Below are 13,602 nucleotides of genomic sequence, written 5' to 3' on the forward strand. Positions count from 1 at the left end.
AAATATATATTTTTTAAAAAAATGATGAGAATCATGGATCTGCTGCCTCCTGCAAGCCCCACACTGGGGGATCAGGCCTGTGCCCTGACCGGGAATCGAACCATGACCTCCAGGGTCATGGGCGGATGCTCCAACCACTGAGCCACACAGGCAGGGCGGGGGTCCCTCTTGGTAAACACCATGCGAGTGTCACATTGGGAGGGAAGTGCGAGTCCGCAGAGCACCCAGCGCCTGGCGCACTTGAGCTCCCTTAATGGGCGGGAAAGGGAAAAGGCTTCATTAGGGACCCCTCCGGGCGGGCGGGCTTGTCCTTTGAAACACAGTCTCGAGTGCGAGGCTGAGGCCCAGGCGCGTTCTGGGGTAGGCGGCGGGTGCTAAAAGCAGCCACTCCAGAGCTGATGGAGAGGAGATGGAGCACCGGGCGCCTCTCAGGGGGGCGGGCAGTGGTTTTGTTTCAAGAGCGCGAGAGAGCGGGTGAATGCAGTCAAGATGACGGCTCCGTCTCTGCTTCAGGGCCCCAGAGGAGGTGCCAGAGGGGAGCTGGCGTTGTCTGCTCGCGGGGAGATGTCCTCGTCACCTCGGGGAGGCTGTCAGCGCCGCCGCCGCAGTCCCCATCCCTCGGGGGGCACGCAGACCCCCAGAGCAGCCAGCTTCTTCTTTTCTTCTTCTTCCCTTTTCTTATCTGAGTATATTTTTTCCATTGCTTTTGAGAGAGACTGGAAAGGAGGGGGATGGAGAGAAGAGAGAGAGAGAGAGAGAGAGAGAGATCCATTGCACGCACCTCGAGTGGGGGCGCGGCGCGAACCCACAATCCAGCCACAGAAATACTTACGGGCAGCATTTAGAGCAGCGGTTCTCAACCTGTGGGTCGGGACCCCTTTGGGGGTCGAATGACCCTTTCACAGGGGTCGCCTAAGACCATCGGAAAACACATTCTATAATTACATATTGTTTTTGTGATGAATCACTATGCTTTAATGGTGTTCAATTTGTAACAATGAAAATACATCCTGCATATCAGATATTTACATGACGATTCATCACAGTAGCAAAACCAGTTATGAGGTAGCAACGAAAATAATTTTGTGGTTGGGGGTCATCACAACATGAGGGACTGTATTAAAGGGTCGCGGCATTAGGAAGGTTGAGAACCACTGCTCTTATATAAATTTGTAAATATTCCCCCCTCCCCCAGCTCTGGGTTGCACTGTAATTTGTCTTGATGGTGCTTTCTGGGTTATGCGAACCTTTTTATTCTTAAAAATGCTGTTTGTTTGACGCTCAAACCTAGATTTACTTACCTGCTCCCATTGTGGCTTTTGACGACCTGAGTTCTTGCAGCATCTACTTCTATGTCCATCAATGTTTTAAAAAAATATTTTTATTAATTTTTTTGTGTGGGAATAGACATATGTTTTTTTAATCCTCACCCAAGTTTATTTTTCCGTTGATGGTTTTCGAGAGAGTGGAAGAGAGTGAGGGAGAGACAGGGAGAAACGTGGATGTAAGACAAGCACGTGCCCTCGACTGGAATCCAACCACCGACGCTCTACCCACTGAGCCACACCGTCCAGGGCAGCTCATTCGTGTGTGTGTGTGTGTGTGTGTGTGTGTGTGTGTGTGTGTGTAATGTGTTTATTGATTTTATTAGTTTTCGTGGGGGCATATTTTAATTTTAATAGAATAAAGACCCTTCTAATCACAGGGCTGCCTCTCCCCGGAGTGTGCTGGGCGCATGATGGGGGCCCCGGCGGGTAGCGGGCGCCCATCCCTGCCATCCTGGCCCCGCTCCCATCTACCAGGGAGGGCTGGGCAGGCGTCTCCTTGGCGACGACTAGTGGCGTTAGACGCCTCCGCCTCTGCCTCCAAGTCCTGCAGGTTTTAGGGAGACCCATGTTGGGGTCCTACCTGCTGAGATTCTCGCTGTCTCTCGCCACGGTGCCTGCCTCTCGCGATACTGACAGTGTCTCGCGATACTGCTGCTTCTCGCGACAGTGGCTGTGCCTCGCGATACTGGGAGCGTCCGCGTGCCTGCTGCGTCTCGGCAGTGATGGCGGCCTTTCTCTAGTGATACCGACCGTCTCTTCCGATGGAGCCTGCCTCTCGGTCGTTATTGGTTTGAGAGAGGAAGGGAGAGAGAGAAAAACATGGATTTGTCGTTCCTCCTGCGCTACCCGGCCAGGGCCCAGGTAGGTCCCTCAGTTCCTCTTGGGTGAGTCCGCGGCCTATGCATCCGGGTCTCTGAAGCGCGTGACCCTTGACCCGGACGGGCTGCGGCCGCGTGGGCTTCTGGGAGAGCCTGTGTCGCGGTCACGAGTGTGGTCTCCGTGCCGGGCAGACGCCCGGCCACACGCAGAGGATGCACGTGTGTTCCGAGTCCCGCGCTTTAGGAGGAGCCGGTGACCGTGTCTCGGGCCCCTGATTTTGGGGGGACACCCAGCCGGCAAGCAGGCTCGCGAGCGTGACCCTGATGGGGGTGGCGGCTGCATATGGAAGATTTACCGCCAAGAGGAGGCGGCCGTGTCCTCTTGAGCCCGGTGGTTCCGGGTGGGCACCCCGCCCTCCCAGAAGGTGGTTGTGCTACCGAGATCGAAGGTTTTGGGGTCCATCTTTGCAAAACATACGTCTATGACTTACTTGTTTTTTAATTGATTTCAGAGCGAGGAAGGGAGAGAGGATCATGGGTGGGCTGCCTCCCGCGCGCCCCCTGCTGGGTAGCGAGCGGACCCACAACCCGGGGATGGAGCCGTGACCTCGTGGTTCATCATAGAGGTCCGTGCTCAACCCCCTGAGCCACACCGGCCGGGTGGTAGGTAACATTATTTTACTTTTCTACCATTTGGTTTTATGAAACAGGTAACACCCCTGATGGAAGGCGGTGTGAAGATGGATTGAACATTATACAAATGTCCTGGGCGATTAATTTGTTCTCAGAAATGGGCGTTCAGACAGAAGAGACAGTGTAGCTCAGTGGTTCTCAGCCTTCCTAATGCCGCGACCCTTTCATACAGTTCCCCATGTTGTGGTGACCCCCAACTTCATGGACGTAATGAAAGCAGAGTGATTCATCACAAAAGCAATATGTAATTATAGATGTGTTTTCCGACGGTCTTAGGCGACCCCTGGGAAAGGGTCGTTCGACCCCCAAAGGGGTCGCGGCCTGCAGGTTGAGAACCGCTGCTCTAAATGCTGCTCCTAAGTATTTCTGTGGCCGCTGCCTAAGTGGACCTTGGGTGACGCGTTTCCATGGCGACGGAAGCCCTACCGTCTAAACGCACCATGGTTCCCGGGAGAAGCAGATGAACAGAACCCGCGGGTGGGATCATGGGGAGAAAAAAAGTTTCTTTCTCTTCCCTCCTTTTCTTTTTTTTTTTTTTAAATATATTTTATTGATTTTTTACAGAGAAGAAGGGAGAGGGATAGAGAGCTAGACACATCGATGAGAGAGAAACATCGATCAGCTGCCTCCTGCACACCCCCTACTGGGGATGAGCCCGCAACCCAGGTACATGCCCTTGACTGGAGTCGAACCTGGGACCCTTCAGTCCGCAGGCCGACGCTCTACCCACTGAGCCACACCGGTCAGGGCTCTCTTCCCTCCTGTTCTCTCAGGTGTCCGTTTGTTCCGAGGATGGGAGTGGGTCTAAGCTGAGAAGGAAGCGGCCCTTGAACTTCAAAGCACACCCCACTGAGGTTTTCCTGTATTTGTTTTAAGTTGGAGGCCTCTCTCTAACAGAAAAGAGAATCCCATCATTCCAGTTCTGTGACAGGTTCCCAGGAGATGCCACGGCTGCTCAGCCTGAGAAGCTCGGGTCTTGCTGGCAGACTATAACCTGCTGCTGTGTCCTGGCGGACATCGTCACTCGAGGAGTCTTCCGTCCATGATTTTTTTAGAGGGAGAGAGGGAAGAAGGGAGGGCGAGAGAAAAATATTGACGTGAGAGCGAGGAGACAGGTTGATTGGGAGTACCGGGAAGATGTTATGTACAAGGAAGACACTATTATTTATGATGTCCTCTCGTGATGAGACACCCATGAATCTCATCATCTTTTTAATTGTTATAATTTACCTTCTCAAGAGCTCTACCCACTTTCCCATTTATTAAAAAAATATTTTTTTTCATTACACTAAAAGCTCTCCCACATACATCATTTAAAAAATAAGAGCCAAAGTAAAATAAAATAGAAAAATAAAAACAGAAACTTAGAGTTTGATTTGCTCCGATTTGCAGGACAGGTTAAGGGAGTGATGGACACACAAACTGTGGTCTCCGCCGGACACACGAGGGCCGTGGTCGCCAGCTGGTGGTCCGTGAGGTCCGAAAGGCTGGCGACCGCTGCTCTAGAGTATCGGCATCGTTTCCAACAGCTTGTACCAGTCTGAGCGTGGAGTGATTATACGCATTTACTTTTTAAATATTTATATATGTATTTTATTGATTTCAGAGAGGAAGGGAGAGAGAGAAATAGAAACATCAATGATGAGAGAGAATCATTAATCAGCTGCCTCCTGCACGCGCCACACTGGGGATCTAAACAGCAACCCGGGCATGTGCCCCGACCAGAAATCAAACTGGGACCTCCTGGTTCATAGGTCGCCGCTCAACCACTGAGCCACACTGGCCGGACTATACACATTTACTCTGAGTGATATCAAATTCCTCAATATTTTCCCAAATTTTCTTCCCAGGTAATAAAACGTAAAAAAAAAAAATAAATCCCTGCATTATTTAAATGGATGTGTATTATATACAGGAAAAGGGTCATTGATTTACAAAGACGTGTGTGTGATGTCAGAGAACCCTCCACATTCCCTACCTTCATGCTTCTAGGCTCTGTAGCCTTTTGCAAGAAAATGATTGACACGTAGAAGCCTGTTGACTCCTAACAATTCACTCTTTCACGTCTCCCGCCATCATAGCGTACCTGACACACATTAGAAACAGGAAAATGTGTGGGGGCAGATGTCAGAGCATAAGAAGCCTCCGGAAATCTTTCAATTCAATGTATTTTATTTTTTACAAACTTTTTATTGATTTTTTTTTTAGAGCAAGAGGAAGGGAGAGGGAGAGTGTAACATGGATCAGCTGCCTCCTGCACGCCCCCTACTGGGGATTGAGCCTGAAACCTGGGCAGATGCCGGGACCTGGAATGAACCTGCAACCTGTGGGTGTACCAGCCGACACCCAACCCACTGGACCACAGTGGCCGGGGCCCCATGCTTGCTTCTTATTTTCTAGCAATATCTGTTGTGTCGGCCTGTTGTCGCAGGCCTCACCCTGTCCATGCCATCTCCCTGCTTGGTTCCATGTTTTCATCGTTAAAGATGCATCTCAGGCATTATTTTCTCCAGGAACGACCAGATAATCTTAGGGATAGTTTCTCCTTATGCCTGAGCTGTGACATCTCCTATTGACTGAACTATACTGAAACCATTGGTTTCTGCATGGGGTTTCCCTCAACTAGACTTAAAAGTTCTTAAGTCTGACACCTCAATGTGCTCGTGTCTCTCCGCAGAGCCTCGTCAGAGACGGGCACACGGCAGTGCCCGAGAAGGTGTGTGGTCTGAAATGGAAGGAGGCCCCGGGCCTGATGGCCGAGCCATGTGGAGGCCCTCGGAGCTCCGGAGATGTCCAAGGGAGCCAAGAGGCGGCGGGGCGCGAGCCCCAGGAGGAAACGGCTTGGCTGGCTTTACGCAGGAGCACGTGGACGGGGCAAAGGAGAAAAGGTTGGTTCAGGCCAGGGGCTTGCAATGAGAAGGTGAAGCAAAATGAGAAGATGCTGGAATCTCAGAAAAAAATGGGCCAGGATGGACGAGGAGGTGAAGGGCCTTGGGGAGACGTTAGAACTGCCGGTGGGTGCAGGGTAAAGGCTCGCTGGCTCTCAGAGCTCGCGTGGACAGACGCAGCCCCTGGCTGTGGTGTTTCCTCCCTGGTCTCTCCCTGTGCCAGGTAGTTTGGAATCTTCTGGAATGCCTCTGTGCCCTGCAGAAAGCTGCTTCCCCCAGCTGTGTGGCCCAGGATGGCTTTGCTCTCCCTGCAAAGGGAAGTGTGTGTGTGGAGAGCTCTGAGACCCCCCCAAAGGACCTGGGCTGGGTCAGTGAGCCCAGGACCCCTTTGCGGGTGGGGCAGCTGAAAGCCGAGTGTTGCTTGTTAATGCACGCCTGGATTTCCCCCAACCCGGTTGCTTTTTTCTGGCTGCTATTTTATGGAATACTAATTATATCCTAGGGCTACCGACTTCTAATGAGCCAGGACCTGGGAGATTAAATTGGCACTCGCTTCTTCTTAGAGGCGTTATTTTTTTTTTAAACAGAGCATTTGAATATGCAGATGTAAGGTAATGATTTTTCATTTAAACATGTAATATTCCTCGGTGGACCGACTTATCATTATGCCTGATTATTCCACCACATTGTGAGCTTTGTTGAAAGAAGAAAAACAGCTCATCTTTCTGATGGTAAAAAAAAAAAAAAAAAAAAAAAAAATTACAAAATAAAATACATAAACAAGTAAATAAAAGAAACCGACTGAACGTAAGTGACCCTATGTATAAAAGCTGCCCTGGGTTGCTGTGGTAACCAAAGTTCTAAAAATGACAGGAAGAAAAGAACACCGGTTTGTTGTGACAAATGACACTTGAAGTGACAGGCTCCTTGCAGCGCCTGCTTGTAATGAACGCAGCTCTCAGGAACGTTAAGACCGAACAGTAGGTTAACGTGGAAGTCGGAGACCTGGCCGGAGGACTTGTGTCCAGGGTTGGGCTAATGAGCCAACGCAGAGTCTGCGGAGGGAGACGCCTCTCGGGGAGCAGATGCCTGGTGGTGGGTCCCCACGGTCACGTGACCAGCGTGTGCACCGTACCTGCTCTCCTGGGTTACATATGTGCATATCCAGGCGATGCACATGTCACATAAAACATTACATGTCTATATGAACCAATGTATAGGGTGTCCCCTCCGCCCCCAGACGTATACACACTTTGCATACTTATTCATTCCAATGATTCTTTTCAGATTTAAGCCATTGGAATGAGTAAGTATTCAAAGTGTGTATACGTTTTGGGGGGACACCCTGTATATTGCATATGGGTGGGCAAAAGTAGGTTACAGTTGTTCATGTGGAAAATAATACTATAATTCATAAGCAATGACACAAGAATAAACTGCTCCCTGTGCTCACAGCTGTAAGCCTACCTTTGCCCACCCCTCTGTGTGTGTGTATTCCCTGTATATAGAATAGACTCCCCCTTAGTAAGCTTTCTCTCACCAGAATAAGATCCCCCAGCGTGTGAGTTCTTCACCGATAGTGCACCTCATGTTAGGGGTGCACTAACATTAAAAGTGCACAGGCACCCTGGCCCGGTAGCTCACTTGGTTGGCGTGTCCTCCCGCTGGGGTTCGATCCCCGGTCAGGGCACGTCCGAGAATCAACCCATGAATGTATATAAATAAGTGGGACAGCAGCTCTCCCTCCCTCTCCACCGTCTCTCTGTCCTCGGGCCAGAAGCCCCGAGTCGGGCCCAGACAGCAGTGACTTGGCTGGACCTAAAATGGTTTTCTCTGAAAGAAATGGCAATTCCCGTGCGGTGATGGAGGTGTTCGCTAACCTGCTGTGGCAGCCGCTTGGCAATTGGCACGCCCATCCAACACCATGTTGCACACCGTCACCTTTCACAAGCTTCCCTGCCAGTTATATCTCAGTAAAGCTGGGGAAAGAGGGCTCCCCTTAATAGAGTTCGGCCACTAAATGTTAATTATAATCGTTTCGTCTGTCATTGCCGTAAATGAAAGGATGAGCAAAGCCGTCAGTACTGATTGCACCAACCGTTGCTGGGTGGGGGGTCGCTCCACGTCCCCAGGAAGGAAATAACAGCTGTCAGCAATTCTATTTAGCGTCCTTCTTGGCAAAAACAACCTACGTGGGCTTCGTGCATTTTTCATACCTGAGTCCAAAAGAAAGAAAAAAATGTTATGGCGTTCCCACACCGGGAGTCGAACCCGGGCCGCCTGGGTGAAAACCAGGAATCCTAACCGCTAGACCATGTGGGAGACGACGAGGGCCGAGCCCGGCGTAAGCGAGTTGAATCGAGTGCGTCTGCTTCCGCTTCCGCCCTGACCCCGCCCCCGGCTGCCGCTGTCCCGCCCGGCGCTGGGCCGCCTGGCGCTGGGCCGGCTCGGAGCCCGGGCCTGCGGACCTGCCCGCCCTCGCTCAGCGGCGGGGGAGCCGGGAAAGGGAGCCTGAGCCCCCGCCTCTGGCTGGTCGCCCGGTGGCCCTTTGAGACCAGAGTTCCCATCGCGCTGGGCTGAGGCCTGGGGAGGCGGCTGCTCTTCAGGTCTTTGTGGGGAGGCCTGACATTGAACCAGAGCAAAGCACCCCAGACGGCGGTGGAAGGAGAAACCCGCTCTCGTCGGGGGGAACCCAAACGTAAGGGGACAGTCCAACCCGTAGAGAACTCGTGTGAGTTTATTGGAGCCAAACTGTCAGCAATTGCCGGAAGCAGAGCCTCACCGTGCCGGGTTAAGGCTCGGAGAAGAGTGGTTTCTGCTGTTTTTGTAAATTACCCCCAAAGCCCGAGAGGGGCCTGGCTCCCTGAAGCCCGCTGGTGCTAGATGGGGGGGCGGGGGAAAGCAGAGCAGGGAACCCGGGGATGGGGTGAAAAGTAAGGTGTTAGACACACGCACCTTTTGCACAAGCGGGTGCAGGGCCGTCAGCAGCCAACAGCAACACAATAAGTCACCCTGTTCCGCAGGTTTGTTTCCTGGATCAGAGACAACAGGCTCAGCGAGGATCGAGCCATCTCTGTCAGGGAAGACACCGGCTGGGACGGGACTGCCCCCACGCGCTGCTCTCTGATGGGAGGTTTTAGTTCCAGGCCACCCTTTGTGGTGACCTCTGAGTTTGCCAGCCTCCACGCAGGCCTTCTCGTCTGTGGCCCCCTTTTGTCCACACAACAAGCAAATAAAAAAACACAAAACCGAACAAACCGCCTGGGAGATACTCTCCTCAGCCCGTGTGAGAGGTCGGCGTCGGCCGTAAATGAGAAGCCACAGGGTTTCCAGCGAGGCAGCTGGCAAGGTCAGTGTGAGAACCTGGGAGCAGCGCAGCGTCCAGGACGCCTTTGGGGGGAAATCTCCGCCTCGCTGGCGCCCAGCGGCCTTTGGGCCGAAAAGCAAAAGTGTGGCCAGCTCAGGGGCCGGCAAGTTGGGGGGAGGAAGCTCTTAGAAAACCAGCAACACTCGGTCCTGCAGGCTCACATCAGGGTGCCCCAGCCCTGCGGTGACCAAGCAGTGCTATTTTTAGTCCCTTTCTGATTAAACCACATTTATTTTCACGAAGCAATGCAAGAGAAAACAATTTGAAAGGCCAAGCGTTTATGTACCTTGAAAGGAAACATCCAACCTGGTGATTGTCTTTGCAGCTCAGGATGTCGTTTTTGGAACCCACGTCTGTGTTTGAAAAGGAAGCGTATTCTTTCGGGAATGGATGGGACGGTGGTCGTCGTGAATTAGGTCCGTACGGACCGCCAGACCCTCCACGCTCCGCCTGGCCCGTTCCTTCGCGGCCGTTTCCTCTCGAACGAGGTCTTTGTAGGTGGCTTTTGCTTTTCCAAAAGCATTCGTCCCTTGCATACGATGACCGAGGGCCTAACATTTCTGTATCTCCTGTACTTGTCCTTGTTATTGGTTTTCACCATTTTTCCTAAAATGGCAGTTAGTCCTTTTTTTGATTTTTTAAAAGCCTGATTATAAATTTGTCAATACTTTTTTCCAGCTTTAGATTACATTGTAATAGGTCTGATGGTGTTTTCTAGGATATTCTAATCATTTTATTTTTAAAATGCTGTTTGTTTGATACCAACCCTAGATTAAATACTTGATTGAATTGTGGCTTCAACCTCTTCCAGAAATGTCACCGGGGGTCCTTTCTAAGCATAAAAATGGCAGGTGCGACATGCATTTGAGCTGTTTTCTCCAGGACGTATCACAGAAGATCGTAAGAGGACACAGAAGAGGACTTTCTCCCATTGGAAGGGGTAAAAATGAATTCAGGGTTAAAAATGTCCCGGGAAGGGCTAGGCAGCAGGCTGTCATCACTCAGAAGCTGGCCTGCAATTAGAGACGCCCCCTGCTCCCCGATCCCACAGCGGACCCCACTCCCTGAGCCTGCAGAGGGAGCAGGGCCTCCCACCCAGGTTCCCACGTTACCCGCGTGGCAGGCACCGCCCCCCCAATACTTTGACAATCTGAGTTCTTGCAGCATCGATTTCTAAGTTCGTTCATTTTTTCTTAAATGTTTTTATTGATTTTATATATTTATTTTGTGGGAATATTTCTATCTTAATAAAATAAAGATCCTTCTAGGCACAGGGCTGTCTATACTCAGGGTGTGTGGGGTGCCTGGGGGGGCCCACGGGGGAAGTAGGTGCCCATCCCTGCAGCAGTGCCCATGCTGCTGCGTCTCTGGGTGCGGGTGGCTTCTCGGTACCGGCTGCCTCTTCATCTATTTTCTTAACGTGTTTTTACTGATTTCAGAGAGAGGAACGGTGGAGAGATGTGGATTTGTCGTTCCTCCTGCGCTACCCGGCCAGGGCCCAGGCAGGCTCCTCAGTTCCTCTTGGGTGAGTCCGCGCCCTGTGCATCCGGACTCTGATGCGCGTGACCCTGACCTGGGCGGGCTGCGGCCGTGTGGGCCTCTGGGAGAGCCTCTGTCGAGGTCCCCGGCGTGGCCCCCGTGCCGGGCAGACCCCCGGCCACACGCAGGGGATGCAGATGTGCTCCGAGTCTCCTGCTGTAGAAGGAGCCGGAGGGCCATGTCTCGGGCCGAGGCACTAGGTGAGAGGCAGGTGGAACTGTGGGCCCCGGCGGCTGGGACGCTGTGATTGACAGCCGCGATGGAGGAGCCTCTTCTCCTCCTCCTCGCTGTCCCGCACGTCCACTTACCGTCCTCTCCATGAAGTTGCCGAGGAGCCATAATGGGCCTAATTGCCTAACTGCCCCACTTAGTGTCATCTGCTCATCTGCGTCCGGCGTCGGCGTCGGGAGAAGGGTGCTTGAGGGAGCTCGTTGCTCACATCTGAGACTCTCGCTGTTTCTTCTGTGTCACACCGTCCAGTGGGCGTTGATGGCCCGTCTTCCCCTTCGTGCAGAATTTCGCGTTATTTACATGGAAGGGTAGGTCGTGAGAGAGGTTTTGAGGGGCAGTGTTCGTACCCCCGGGAGGGAGAGATGTGGATGAGCGCGGGCCCCCCCATCCCCCGTGTTGTCCGCATCTGCTGTGCGTGGCCACTGCTCAGACCAGGGACACTCTCTATCTTGGACCCAGCCTTGCCCTTGAGGTTGACCTTGTGGCTGCGATGGGTGCACTGATCCCGGTCTGACCGGCCAGGGCCCGGGCCTCCTGGGGCAGAGCCTTTACTTCCCGAATGAATTACCCTCTGGAGTCTGTTTTCAGCAAAGCAGTCAGGCGCTGGTGGCAGGAACGCCCGCCCCAGCGAGGGAGCCCCAGGTGTTCAAGCCCCAAGAAGCTCTGAGAGGCCGCCCACCCCGCCTCCCGGGGCCCTGGGTGCTGAGAGGGCCTGTGCTCCCTGCCCGGCTCCGCACCCAGCCGGTCACACACTTTGCAGCCCGGGCTGGACGGCTGGGAAGCCCGATCTTTTTTTTCTTCTTTTTAAAAAATGTATTTTTACTGATTTCAGATAGAAAGGGAGAGAGAGAGAGAGGGAAATCAATGATGAGGGAGTCATGGATCGGCTGCCTCCTGTACACCCCACACTGGGGATCCAGCCCAGAACCCAGGCATGTGCCCCGGCCTCCTGGTCCATAGTGCAGATTGAGTTCTGAACTGACATTATTCCAACGGGGGGGTGGGCAGGTAGAGAAGTGGTGCCCACTGCACTGTGGGCTGAAACGCTATCCTTTGGCACCAGCGGCTTCTGGTGCCTGGTCACCAGACGGTGTCCAGAGGCAAGGCCGAGGGTGCCCCTGGGGAGGTGAATTTTGCTGCTGTGGAACCTGCAGGGGCAGCTCGACTGCCTCCCAGATGCCCCCTCCCAGATCCCCCCTCCCAGATCCCCTCCCAGCCAGCGCTGTGCGTCCGAGGGCCGATCTGCAGCTCCGGGCACGGATCCCAGACGCCAAGGCCCAGAGCCAGCCTCTCGGCTCAGCCAACCCTTTGCAGCATCCAGTTCCCCGCCTGGAGTTCCTGACTTCTGCAGACGGTTGGAATTCTTCCTGCAGCCGAGCTGGATGATGAAGATTGGACTGATTATTATTTTGATTCACGAAGGAGCTCATTAAGGGGTCAGGAAGGTTAAGAACAAACAGAATGAGTGTGAGAGACAGGACTTTGCTTCAGGCCTGTTACCTCTAAAGAGAACACGTGGGCACTGTGGCTTCAGATCACCTCCAAGGCCAGGAGGAGCCCAGAGTAGCAACCACATAGCAGTAGTTCTTCTGACAAAAATGCAGCACACAGTCCTGGCTGGTGTGGCTCAATGGTTGGGTGTTGTCCCATGCATTCAAAGGCTGGGGGTTCAATTCCCTGTCAGGGCACATGCCCAGGTTGCTGGCTCACACCCTGGTTTTATTCTCACATCAGTATTTCTCTCTTTCTCTCCCTCTCCCTTCCTCTCTCTCTCAAAAAATAAATCAATAACACAAGTGCAGAGTAATACTTGGAAAGCCCCTCTCTTCCCCAAGCTAACAAGCACCCTAACAGGGTGTTATTTTTAACATTTATTATATCTGTTAGGAAAATGCCTAACAAACATCCTCTAAATTGCATGTTTTTCTTTTAGGGAAAAAGGGACACAAATAAGGCGAAAATGGTACAGGAACTCTCACGTGCGTGGGCTCGAAATCAGAAACAAGGCCAGCGTCCCAGAGGCCTGTCACAGCGAAACCGAGTAAGTGCATTGTGGTCTGTCCGTGTATCGGAATATTAGACACACACACGAGTGCAGAGCAGCGAGGCTGGATGGCAAGAATGGGTTTCAGGCCCTGCCTGTGCGGCTCAGTGGTTGAGCAACAACCTATGAACCAGGAGGTCACAGTTCGATTCCCAGTCAGGGCACAGGCCCGGGTTGTGGGCTCGATCCCCAGTGTGGGGCGTGCAGGAGGCAGCCGATCCATGAGTCTCTCTCATCATCGATGTTTCTCTCTCCCTTTCCCTTCCTCTCTAAAAACCAATAAAAATGTTTTTTTTTGTTTTTTTTAAAGAATGGATTTCAGAATCCAAGGAAGGAACCAGGGCACACAATACCACGTCCATTCTTGCACTTCAGCTCCAGTTCCCACAGTGGACAGGATTGGATGATGTGTACAGGGAAGCCCAGTGGGTGAAATGATAAAAAACCCATGAAGTATTTATCGTGAAATCGGGGTGAAATAGCAGTGAGGTGGTTAGGTACCTCACCTGCATCTTCTTTCCCATGTTGGGGGTATGTGCCTGTACATGGAAAAGAGAGTGGAGCTTGGGGGGGGGGCACGTAGGAACAGTGTTGGGGCAATAGGAACGGCATAGGCCCAGGACCCACGGCCAGAGAGGAGCTGAGAGGCCATCACCCCGCATGGCTCGGCCCTGTTACACACTGACATGGCGTC

General features: G+C 52.6%; 1 non-coding gene across 1 annotated transcript; it reads right to left on the bottom strand.

Annotated features, from left to right (window-relative positions):
- Nucleotides 1-7,977: 7,977 nt before the first annotated feature.
- Nucleotides 7,978-8,049, bottom strand: TRNAE-UUC (transfer RNA glutamic acid (anticodon UUC)). Its single transcript has one exon. It is a non-coding gene; the product is annotated as a tRNA-Glu (tRNA).
- Between the last annotated feature and the right edge of the window lie 5,553 nt (nucleotides 8,050-13,602).

The sequence above is a fragment of the Myotis daubentonii genome, chromosome 21 (genome assembly GCF_963259705.1).
Source record: "Myotis daubentonii chromosome 21, mMyoDau2.1, whole genome shotgun sequence".
Lineage (NCBI taxonomy): Eukaryota > Metazoa > Chordata > Mammalia > Chiroptera > Vespertilionidae > Myotis > Myotis daubentonii.